Source organism: Phyllobates terribilis, unplaced genomic scaffold (genome assembly GCF_046119375.1).
Source record: "Phyllobates terribilis strain yellow unplaced genomic scaffold, ASM4611937v1 Scaffold_11__3_contigs__length_659146591, whole genome shotgun sequence".
Taxonomy (NCBI): domain Eukaryota; kingdom Metazoa; phylum Chordata; class Amphibia; order Anura; family Dendrobatidae; genus Phyllobates; species Phyllobates terribilis.
Window position 1 is genome coordinate 462,253,072 of NW_027362771.1, and position 12,950 is coordinate 462,266,021.

The 12,950-nt window shown below is 42.5% G+C and overlaps 1 protein-coding gene across 1 annotated transcript in view; it reads left to right on the forward strand.

The window, feature by feature from the left end:
• The window catches only part of MCTP2 (multiple C2 and transmembrane domain containing 2), a 196,719-nt gene that overhangs the window by 286 nt on the left and 183,483 nt on the right, over window positions 1-12,950 (forward strand). The window lies entirely within an intron of this gene.

The following is a 12,950-nucleotide window of genomic DNA, read 5'->3' on the forward strand; positions in this document are numbered from 1 at the left end:
TGCAGTATGTATCTCTACTACTGTGTCATCTATGGGATCGAGGGGCTCTCCTCTCCTGTATATCTTCTGAAAATGCACAATTGCACTGCTTTGGGGGTGATAGTGGCCCCCTTACCTCTTGGGCCCCTAGGCAGGTATGATATGTCGCCCCTGGCTGTGTGTATCTATGGCATTACAGCCCTAGCCCACCTCCTTGGCGCTCATGTTATGGTCTTCTGATCCCACCGTCATCTGATTTGCGGTCTTCATCCCCTGTGTAATGGCTGTACATATCATTCTGTATGGACGGCCTCGTGGAAGAAATATTTCTATCATTCTCTATAAATGATCTATGTATTGTGACTCTCCAGCTGTTGCACAAGTGTAAGCAGTCAGGGCATGCTTGGAGTTGTAGTGTACAAGCAGCAGTAAGTTGTTGATCACCGCACTTTGTGATGTGATTGTCTTACATCAAGCAGATGGTAGACAGCCATCTTTCCTGTGTACAGACCCCGGCTGTGATCAGGTCGCCTCACTGAGGATTGCATTTATCCCTCATGACAATTACCAGGAGACTTTTTGGCCTGATTTAGAGCGTTCTTGGAGTCCCCCAGACCTTATAAAGTGGTGTCAGGTGGAAGTCCTCTCCTGATATGTTACTTTTGGTCTTTCGCACTAGGTTATTTGTATTATTGGTCACATTGGCTAAAAGTTTATTATAAAAATATTACATGACATGATTGCTCCTCATAATTACCTGACAACGTGCAGGCTTGACTTCTGTCTGTGTTTTTATGTACCTGTCTGTACGTGACACATGGAGAAGACATGCTGCCTGGAAGGACGGCTCCTGCTATAACACTCCATTGCTTTCTGAGCAGAGTACCTTTTGTATTTGTCACTAGCGATGTGGCAATCTTAATCTTCTCTTCCTCCTGGAAAACCCAAGAGTACTTTGTGAACATATATTTATCATGTTATCCATCAGCTACAGTTGTCAGCATTGCTACAGCTTGTCATACCTGTGATGTTCATCATGCCTCATAAAGAACATATCTATCATATCTGCTTGTGATGAGTTTATACTCAGGAATGGATGGCTCTGATCCAGCATATGTATGTTGTACTAGAAGTCAACAAATCTATGCACACCCTCTGAATTTTGCTTAATGATGTCCCAATATGGCAGAGCTTAGGGGTCCTTAAAACGAGCAAGGCAACAGAGGCCAGCATTGCTATACTTGTGTGCCTCTGCATGGCATTAATCAGGATACGATAAAGCTACGTGCCCACTATCCGTAATGGCAGCGTTTTGGACGCAGCTCACATGCGCTGCGTCCAAAATGCTGCGTTGCTCAGTGGATGGATTTATAGAAATTCCTTGCCCACTGTGCTTCTATTTGACGCTGTGTAAACTCACCGGCGGCACGGCTTTGAGCCGCAGCATGTCAATTTCTGTTACAGAGATGCTAGTGTCCACAACAGAAATTTCCCCAATATAATGTATTGGATGCGGTAACTCCACATTGTTCAATGAACACTGGCGGATTTACCTGCGTGATCGGACGCAGCGAAAATACGCTGCGTCCAAAGCACTGCTATAACCTGATCGTGGGCACATAGCCTAACACTTGGCATAAAGAAATAAATTACACCTTCCGACTAGTTTTCATTTGGTGGAGAACGTGGATTCATTGATGTCAATGGACTCCCTAGACTTTACAGTCATTGTTTTCAGTACACCTGAGTGATTCAGGTTGGTATTTTGTAGTTGGATCTGCAACAACAGTTAAAATGGGTTCTGTTATTGTAATGCATTAAGGGATTATTCCCAAAATGTTAAGTTATCTCCTAAGGCTACGTCCCCACGATGAGCTTTTGGTGCTTTTTTTTTATGCTACATGTATTTGCTGTGTCAAAAACACTGTCTTACAGTTCTAGCAAAGTGGATGGGAATTATAGAAATCTCTTTCTCACTGCTTCTTTTTAACGCTGCTTAAACTGACCTGTGGTTCGTGTTTCAAATCTACAGCATGTCAATTTCTCTTGCGAGTACGTTGAGTTTTCTGTACGGAATTTCCCCATAGACTGCCATTAGGCGCGGAACTTCCGCAAGTAAAAAACACTGTTTTTAGTGCATCTCCGCCGCAGAATCGCATTTAAACACGCATGTAATCCGCACCTAGCTATGTCAAAGCAAAAAATCAGGAAGTATCGAAAACAAAGCAGCTTTATTTACAGCATGATACACCTACAAGAGACAAAAATCACAGCATCAAAAATGCAATAAAAACGCAATGAAAAAACGCAAGTAACCTATTTTTGTATAGGTACAGAAATTCTGCAACATCAAAAACGTGCCAAAAGCTCATCGTGTGAATGTAGCCTAACCACAGGATGGGGATAACTTGCTGATTGCTGGGAAGTTTGCTTCATCTGTCAGTGCCATACGCTCTGCAGAGCCCGTTCCACAGGCCTAATCACAAGGGTTCCCAGCGGTCGGACCCCCAGCAGTCAGTAAGTAATCTCCTATCCCACGGATAAGGGATAACTTAACAGTTCGGGAATAGCCATTTAATACTTGAAAAGCTCTTTAGAAGGAGCACTGGTCTAATCGAGCTTCTTCTCTAGTGCGCGCTCTGTACAGTCAGGGGAATAATGCTTGGCACAAAATATTGTTTAATTCCTCATGGGAGTGTTTGTGCAGGCAATGAGGACTAGGGACCAAGTCTTTTGAATTTTAAGTGGTGGTCCAAAATTAATGTTAGATGAGTTGAGTTCTTAATAAAATTATTTTCCTTTATTGATAATTCTATTTTGTAAGCCAGCCTGCTCTGTCATAGTTGATGATTAGCAGAGAAGGGAGCTAGCTTAGTTTATGAAATTAACCATCCATGATCAGCTGATTGAAGAGGCCGTGGTGCTTTAACTTCTCTGTTTACCAGGGCCGTACGTTTCATCGGGGCAGACATATTGGTGAAACCTGTGTGGCCGCACAGGAGCCCAAGCAGTAAGGGAGCCCATTTATACCTCCAGTGCAGGTGCAATTTTGCATTTTTATGAGCTGTTTGGCTGCAGTGGGCCCATATATTCTTGCGCAGGTGCCCTTTTCTCGTGTATCCGCTAGTACGTTTTATAGTGGCTGTGCCTGGTAATGTAGGTCTATTTTGTCCTGAGCTGCACCACACACAAGGCCTCACAAATTGTGCTGTGACATGAGTTTTGAATCTGTGTGACATGTCTGGGTAAAAAAAAAAAAAAAAAAAAAAAAATTCTGAATAGCCAAAATGTAAAAAAAACAACAAGTTTTTCTGAACTGCTCCTGACTTCTATCACCTGTTGCCAAACTGCCCTCCCTTCCCCCTACTTTGCCTTTATTTCGATGTTGCTGTTGGGCACAAATACCAATTCCTCCAGGCCAGGAGCGCAGAGTACAGTTTGAGATGCTGCTTCACAAGTCATTTGAGGCAGAGCAGGAGTTGAGATCGTTTCTAAATAGGTCAGCCTTGTAATAAAAAAAAGTCTCAATTTCAGCTAAAGACCTTGTTCAGATGAGGATATTTTTTAGTCTATGTACGAAAGGGATAGATGGTACAGTAACCTATGGAAGAGGTTGTGCTTGTTCGAGTGTCCGTCATCCAAGTGAAAGGGGAAAGAATGCAGCATGCACTAAGTTTTCAACCATAGTGCACATTGGGTGTTTTAAAATGGTGGGTGGGGGATGTCTGGGACTTTTTTTTTTTTTTTTTTGCAATATGCCTTGTAAACATGTCATTTTGTCATGTATGTGCTCTTCCCTTCCCAATATAATTGACGTGGGTATGCTGAGCCCACAGACGGGAGCACTGTTAGGACTATTTAGAGGCTATGAGCTACTGCATTTCATATTGCCCACTTTTGTGACGTTGAATGCCACCAAAAACAGGTGGCTGTACATATCCAGAAAGAGAGAGGGAAAAAAAAAAAGCCAACCGTGAGACCCTTTTAAAAAGGGAGAAAAAAACAACACACTTTTCCTGGACAATCTTCTTAACCTATAGATATTATGTAAAGAAATAACAACATTCTTTAAAAGGACTGTCCAGAATTAGAAAAAAAAATACTTTCATTGAAAAATGGCCCCTCAGCTGTCCACAGGTTGTGTATGGTATTGCATCTCTGTCACATTGACTTCAGTGGAGCTGAGCTGGAACTGTAAACACAATCTGGGTGAATTAAGACATCTGTATTCTTCCAACATAGATACCCCTTATTTTTTAAAGGTTTTGCACTCTGAGGGTCCTGAACAATTTGAGCCCTCTTAGTCGTTCAATGTATCTTAGCCAGATGAAGCAGAGTTTATCGCAGCCATTTGCACGTATGGATAAACGCTGCATCAGTCAGAGCTTTATGTAAGACCTCTCTGATAAGGACAGCTGTGACTACCACAAGATCTAAAGGCCCCGTCACACTAAGCGACGCTACAGCGATCCCGACAACGATACGACCTGTCACGGATCGTTGCTGCGTCGCTATGTGGTCGCTGGTGAGATGTCAAACAGTCCGATCTTCCCAACGACACAGCAACGATGCGGCGACCCGTACCGATCTGTATAACGATGCATGCCTATGTGTTTCTGTGTCTGAGTCGTCAACATGGTCGTTGGTAAGGTGTCAAACACAGCGATGCATGCTGCCCAGCGGGACCTCAACGATCAAAGAAATGTCCAGACCATTCCGACATGACCAGCGATCTCACAGCCTGGTCGCTGCTAAGTGTCAAACGTAGCGAGATCGCTACTGAGGTCGCTGTTGCGTCACAAAACTTGTGACTCAGCAGCGATCTCGCTTAGTGTGATGGGGGCTTAAGAAACAATCTGTGTGTTCATGGCATTCACAGAAATAATCTTCTTCATCTGTATTTCTATTGTGTATCCACTATCCGCACCATTGCTACGTAAATAGTCGTCTTTATGTAGATTACGGAATAGTAGTGAACTGGAGCGGATGCTGTGATGGGAATTCCCTATATCCACCCTGCAGATAATGAATTTTTAAAGCTTTTAGATACAAAGGGATTTCCCTGCTTCTATATGGCCCCAGGTGATAGAAGAATTTGCTGAATGGTTCTTGGATGTCTGAGTCACTATGTTCTACAGATAGCTGCCATCCCACCTGCGCAGTCTCCTCTACAGCAAGACTGAGGCTGCAGCCTGTACTGCACTTAGCCCTGGGATTTGTCACAGCCGGCTCTTACCAAGTGCTACTTTCCATCACTGTCTTCCTCTTGGAATTGTGTGCAAAGACTTAAGTAAATATTATCTATGTAATTGTGACGACTTGGCCTGTTGTATAAATATTTAATTGTAACTTTGTTTTGTGAAAGCCTTTTTTGAGATGCTTTTTGTAAACCCATGGCAAATGTTGAACATACCAATTAAAATGGTTAATAAAATATCTGCTTTAAGAGCATAAAAATTCAAAGTTAAAAAAAAAAAAAATCACAATTTTCAAATGTCACCAAATTTCCTATTTTCATAAACTCAATTTTATTGACCTTAATTTACTGCTAAAATACAGTACAGTGTGTGAAGAAAACCAACCACAGAATCACTGGGATACATAGAAGTATTGCAGAGTTGTCGCCACAGAGCGACACTGCAGAATTGACCGATTGGAATTGGTCATTAAAGCCAAAAGTGGTTCCATCCTAAGGGGTTAAACTCTTAATTTCAGTGGGGAAGTGAAAGTGGTTAGCTATGCAAATTGTTCTAATCAAGATTTATGATGTGTGACTTTTTGAAAACTTACAATTTTCTCCAGCAGAGAGGTGACATAAATATTGGAGATTAAAGATTTTAAATTTTTTACCTTATTTCTTTAGTCCCCAATAGGGGATTTGAACCTGTGATCTTTCGATCGCTTATACTGCAATAACATGTCATTCAATGAAGCTCCTCCAATGCCAAGGATTACAGTGACGGGGTCTCCAAAAGGACCTCGGCTGCTAAGGCAACACACTGATTTCCCCATGATCGTATCGCAGAGCGCTGATGGAAGACAGTTACCTTGTTTGCCGGCACTGACCTTTAAACTACAGTGATCTGGTCGCTGTACTTACAGGCTGATGTCGGCTACGTAACACAGCCGGCGTCTGCCTGATATGAAGTGGCCCCCGCTCCACAGACTGATTCCTACATTCCTAATTGCCCTATGATGAAAATGTATGGCATAGGTCATTAAGGAGTAAAAGGGAACCTGTCGCCTACAGAAATGCTATATAGCTTCAGATATAGTGGTTATCTGTGGGTAAATGGCTGCCTTACTGGAGCAGCGACTACATGGAGAAAGTGAGGTTTTATTCTCTCGTCAGCTTATTGCTTACAGTCATAGGGGCAAAGCGGGGATCTGTAAGTTAGTGGCCACTCTAATCTCTCCCTGACAATCTTACAAGGCCGTAATGAGCCATCTAGGTCAGGAGTGGCCTACACTGGCCGTTCTTAAATAAGTTTGTCTGGTTGTACGTTGTAAAGCCGCTGTGATTGTGTACATAGTATTGAATCCGAGAAAGGGATAAGGGACGATTAGCAGCACAAATGTTCCCTGCTTGAATGCTTTATCTCTTCTAGAGTCTCATCCTATAAGCCACGTGGATTTTGAATAAATGATGAGTGTTGGGTAAAGATTTAATTTGTTTTTCCTCTTTTATTTCTTTTGCTATCGTTGTTCATCCATTATGTTGTGCCTGTAATCTTGCATGGAACATGGAATAATTCCTTGCAGGTCAGTTTTTCCACTGCTTACGTAGGGTTATACTTTGAACACATAAGTATTTAATTAGTTAGAACAACCATTGCTACTGATACCAACCTGCGAATAGGACTTCCGATATGTTTTGTAGGTGAAAAGGACAAGTGCTTAATACCTTTTTATCTTGTATACGTAGATTTGTTTTTTCTTATTTTGAATTATATATTTTCCATACTTGTCAGCTACACCCCTGTAATATTTAGAGCACACCTTTTTTTTGTTTATTACCAATTGTGTCCCATTACAGATTACTGGGGAATCGGGTGACCGCACACTAGTCTTCCAGCTGTTAATCCCACATGTTCATTCTGCGGACATGGGGTTACTGGCTGTCCTAGGTGTGTTCTCTGTTCCCTTTTTCTTATGGAATATTCTGGAGTGGAAATGCCAACCAGCAGCAGCACAGCCCATCCATGTAGACTATCCTCCGCTGCGGTTCTACTTATGCTGCCCATTCATGTGTTTAGGAGTTATCGGAGAAAACATGATGCCCGCAACCGCCCAAAAGTGCTTCAGTGTCAAAGCATCAATGCAAAACAATCCTTAGGAACAATCCGTGAAGATGCTGAGCCTTTGACCTGCTACTGCCATCTTCCACTGCCCTTTCCTTTTTTTTAAGCCTATATACAAACTGAGTTATTTTTGAGCGGATCCCTTCCAAAGTCATCCTCAAACCGTTTGAAAACTCTTCCTGTTCATTTCAAGAGAATGCCAAGAGTGCAAAGCAGTCATCAAAGCAAAAGGTGGCTACTTTGAAGAACCTAGAATATAAGACATATTTTCAGTTGTTTCACACTTTTTTGTTAAGTATATAATACCACATGTGTTAATTCATAGTTTTGATGCCTTCAGTGTGAATGTACAATTTCCATAGTCAAGAAAATACAGAAAAATCTTTAAATGAGAAGGTGTGCCCAAACTTTTGGTCTGTACTGTATGTCTGCACCCTCCCGCAAAACGACGTTCGAACATATGAGCCAACTATAATGGTGCAGATAGAGTGAATGTGTGCTCTGTTGTGCATCATTTTCGGGCGTATACGTCTACTGGAGGCAGACACAGACATGGTAGACTGCATCTGGGTGTCTGTCTCCAGTAAGCATACATGCATGAAAGAGCGCAAGTTCACTCTGTTGGTACCATTGTAGTCTATGGCCCTGTCGGCGCATACACATGAATCCCATGTTGTTGGGGGTACGGATGTTAACCGCGACGGAACCACTGAACGGGTGCCTGAACGCAGTGTGAAAGCGACCTTAATGTGGAGACCTGAAGATCGTATTGTGATAATGATGCCTTATTGATCATTGGGTGTATTGTGACCAACCTAATGTGACAGTTTCAAAAAAGGTAAATTGTATTTGTGGGAGCAGTTTGCAATTCATAAACAAATTTTGCCACCGTGGATTTCATTGTAGTTTGTGTGCAACTGTCTCGCATGTGATTTTCCCCCCCAGCAGTAAAATAGTCAAGCAATTGCAAGTTGCGCACACTTTACTTGGTTTAGAATGGCTGGCTCTCAGCACGTCACCATGTAGCCATTTAATATAGAGATAAACTGTAGTAATTAAATGGCCACAGCACATTGGGATATCTTTCACAGTAGAGGAAGACTTCTACAATAAATATGCCAGGCACAGTTTATATCTAATGGATCTCAATGGCACACAATGGACCAAAATTAAGTATATTGGGGTCTGTTGTGCCCACCCTTCTGTTGCTTTTTACTTTTAGGGAGATGGTTTATGTTACTATTAGAAACCGTACGTTGGGTTACTTTCTGTATGACAGATCCAAAGTCATGTAGGAATAGTTTTGTATGGACCTTTGTGACACTATATACTTCTTATTGTGATACTTGTGTAATTTACCTCTTAATATTTCTGAGTATTAAATAAATAAATCTGCCCATTCCAGCCGGTCATAGAAGTGCTTACAGTTATAAATGTGACCTTAACAGGGAATATGACTAAGCAGTCACTATATAAACAAACAAAACCCTTTTTAACCTTTTTACATCAGACTAAGCTGTGAAATCCTGGAATTCCTTCTTTCTGCAAAAGTCAATGTGGTCACAAATAGAGGAATATATAGTTTCTGGGAAACAATTCAGAGCTGTTGATTCTTTTAGTAGTCTCCTCCTTATCCTTCCAGACAAAATGTCTCGAACAATAGCCTTCTCCTCATAGGTGTTGATTCCAGTCAGTTGTTTAGTTGTGCATGCCCATGGTGTGTAGTGCACGTATGTGTTAATGACGGCTTTATATATTTAGTTCCACAGCATTCTGCAGCTAGATTTGAATTTTATGTTGGTAAAAGGCTAAAGGCTATGTGCTCACGATCCGTATTTGAAGTATAAATTCCCTGAGCGTTTCTGCATTTCCTTGGCAGAAAAACCGTATGCGGTTTTTACACGCATTTTTTGAAGCGTTTTTATACATCAATGAGTGCTTTTTGGAGCTAAATAAAGTTACTTGGTGGGACAAACCTTGGATTGCCATCAGAACTGGGGTGAGTATATTGGTTAATTTGAATGATTAAAGAATGTGTCTGTTGGATTTCAAATAAAATGTTTACTCTGTGTCTGTGTGTTTATTTAACTCTTTACTTTAATTAGGTTTGGTCATGAAAAGGTCTGAGTGACACCTTGTCATAACCAAACAAAAGAGCTAGGTGTCAGCTAGTCCCATTCACCCAATCTTCATTAGCATTTCTATTCATGTAATTTATGCATCAGCTGTGAGCTGGTATTTTTTAGCCTGGGAAGGTGCCATTTGCAAATATGGTCCCTGGCCATAATTAACATCTCACAGTTGGTTCGTTAGCCAATATGTCCCCCCCGATCAGCACTCAGCAGCGATTTAAACGCAGCATATTTTCGTTGCGTCTAAAACGCGGTGTTCTAATGCCACACTTTTGTTGTCGGTACATGTGAATCCACCGCATATGACACTTCAATCGGTCAAAATCTGCAGCGGAAACTAGCGTGTCTGCTACAGAAATTGACATGCTGCGGATGAGTTTGGGTATGTGGCTATGATCAAGAGCCGCTGCATGTTTGACACTGCGTGTTTATACAGCGTCAAACACACAGCGTCCAGATGTTACGGTATAGTGGATGGGATCTCTAGAAATTCCATGTCCACTATGCATGCAACAGAGTCCACGAATCGCCCGTGGACACTGACATGCGGTACGTCTTTCAGGACCGCAGCATGTCAAATTCTCTTGCAGAGTCGCTTGTCTGCGCAACAGACCACTAGAATGTATTGAATGCGGTAAATACGCATGGTTAATTGAACACCTGTGGATTTATCTGCATTCCATAGAATGCAACGTTTTGGACCCAGCAAAAAATGTGGGTCCAAAGCGCTGCTACCTCCGGATCGTGGGCACGGAGCCTAAAATTTAAAAAAAAAAATGGCGTGGGCTCCCGCGTCATTTTTATAACCAGCAGAGGGAAAGCCAACTGCTGGGGGCTGATATTATTAGCCGAGGAAAGGGCCATTAGCCAACAATGTTCCCTCGCTATTAATATCAGCCCACAGCTGTTTATTTAGTTTTTACTGGCTAGATCACTGGTGGACCCCAGAAAAAAATTGACTTGGGGTCCCCCTATAAAATCTAGCCAGAAAAAGATAAACTAGACAGCTGCGGGCTGATATTAATAGCCAGTGAAGTGGCCATGGATATTAGCCCCCTACGCGGCTATTAATATTACCCTTCAGCAGTTCCAGAAATGGTGCATCCATAAGATGCGCCAAATCTGGTGCTTAGCCTCCACTCTTCCCACTGCCCTCTAGCTGTGACGAGTGGGGTAATGGGGTTGGAGTTCACGTCAGACTTGTCTTGGCAGCTGACGTGAAGCCCAGGTTAGTAATGGAGCGCGTCTATAAGACGCCCCCATTACGAAATGCGTAGTAAAATGGTCGCCTCCTTTTCAATAAAAACATGGCCAGAATAAAGCATTTTAATGAAATAAAGTTTTTTTTTTTGTTTTTTTTTAATTATTGTACGCCTTGTCCTCGAATCCCTCGATCTTCTGAAAAAAAAAAAAAAAAAACGTAAAAAAAACAAACAACCATATCCCTTACCTGCCCGCCGTCAACGACGTAGTCCATGATCACCGCCGAGTGTCCCACTACAGCAGTGACATCAGCATTCATTGATGTCACTGTTGTAGAAGACATTAGTGTATACTGACGGGTGTAAAATCACACCTGTCAGTTTACATGCTGCTGCAGGAGGTCACTGGGGTTCATCAACTGAAGATCAGCTGATGAGCCCTGGTAAGTTCTCAATGCCATCACCCTGGGAACTTTCATCTGAAGGTTCCCACAGTGAGGTCACTTGACCGATCAGCTGATCGCTGACGTCATCACAGGTCCTGGCAGCTCAGTACACTGCCGGGAGCATCGGATTGTCTCCGGGGACCAGTAGGACACCGGGGGGGCGCTGGACAGGTGAGTATAAAGTGTGTGTGTTGTGTTTTTTTTTTTTTTTCTTTTGGTAGCCGACTTGGCTGGGAAGACTACTGCTCCTCCCAGCCACACCGGTCCCGCTTTTATCAGCGGAAGTGGCGGTCGGTTGAGAGTAGTTGTAGTCCTCTCCAACCCGGGTACCACCTGCACCGCATTTCCGCCACAAATTCGCGGCTATTGGCTTTAATTGAAACGCAGCAAATCCGCAAGTATAGATATTATACCTGCGGGTTTGCTGCGATTTAATGCAAGTCAATGGGCGCAAATTTGCGGCGGAAACGCCCAAACAATGGTCATGCTGTGGTTTTTACCGCACTGCGAATCCGGAGCGGAAATTTCCGCGTCATGTGCACAGTACATCTGGATTAGCATTGCTATACCTGGCACACCTATTAACAAGTGTTTCCGCGGCTGGAAAATCGCTGCGAAAACGCATCAAAAGCGCTTCGTGTGCACATAGCCTTAGATTCTCAATGAGGCCTCTTGCAGATGTCGGTGGTTTTTCCCTTGGTCAAGAGTTAGTCCATTTTTTGTTTTTTTTCTCCCATCAGTATTTTCAGTTTTTAGCATCTGTTTCAACAGTGATTTCTCTCGTATGAAAAATAAATAAATTGCAAAGCTTCAAGTCTGCAAAAAAAAAAAGCGTGAATTGCTTCATACATTATGATGGATACATGTTTTATCCGTGAATTAAACGCTGATGGAACACATACCGGTACATGAAAAACTGACATCTGAATGAGGCCTTATTTAGTCTGATTTCTATCTGGAGTATAATCTTAGAGGAATTCTGCTTTGAGGACAAAGTTTGCAGTGACTGAGACTGCAGACTTCGGAATCATGACTTTGTGCGGTGCCCTTGCTGTTAGGATTCTCTGGTATTGCCAGTGTGAGCGAATGGTCACATTACCCGCATAAATGAACACATGGATCTCCTGCTGACATCCGGCTTCCATCAATGGAAGTGAATTGAGAGAGGTGGAACGTGTTTAGTCGTCACATGACGGCATGGATACAAATTACATGTGACCACTCACTCACACCGGTAATACCAAGGAACTATAACAGTGTGCGCACCACGCTGAATTGAGCATGCATGTATAAGTATAAGTGAGGGTCTGAGAAGAATGGCTGCATGAAATCTAATCTTTCTTTGAATCCGGTTTCTAAACCACTGTGATGTGCAGTGTAACTTGCTAATTGTATTTGCTGCACTTCATGGTTCTATTTTCCAGATATCTAAATAAAGTTGCCAGGTGCACACAGGAAGGTCATATGTACAATTACCATTTATTGTTACACTATCAGCTTTTAATATGTAAAATAGGATGAATATTATTCTTGGGTTTCCTTTTAATTCTTTAATTGTGGTTAAAGCAAACCTATCATGTCCCTATATGCTATAAACGTACAGGTTAATAGCGTTACAAAACTCTCCAGCCACCTTACTGAACACAGGGCTACTGGGAGAAAATGAACTTTATTTCTCCTGGAAGCTGTCTGCTTTTCATCATACAGACGTGCCCAAAGCAATTACAGTCACCGCTCACAGCATTGAGTGGCGACTACATGCACACCCTAGCACTTTGACAGCTTGTTCTGTGCAGATGTGCTGCAGAGCCAGCTGTCAAAGTACCAGGGCATTCTTACAGCCGCTGCGCTAAAGGGCTCTTTGACAATTCCAGATTTTTTCGGTACTGG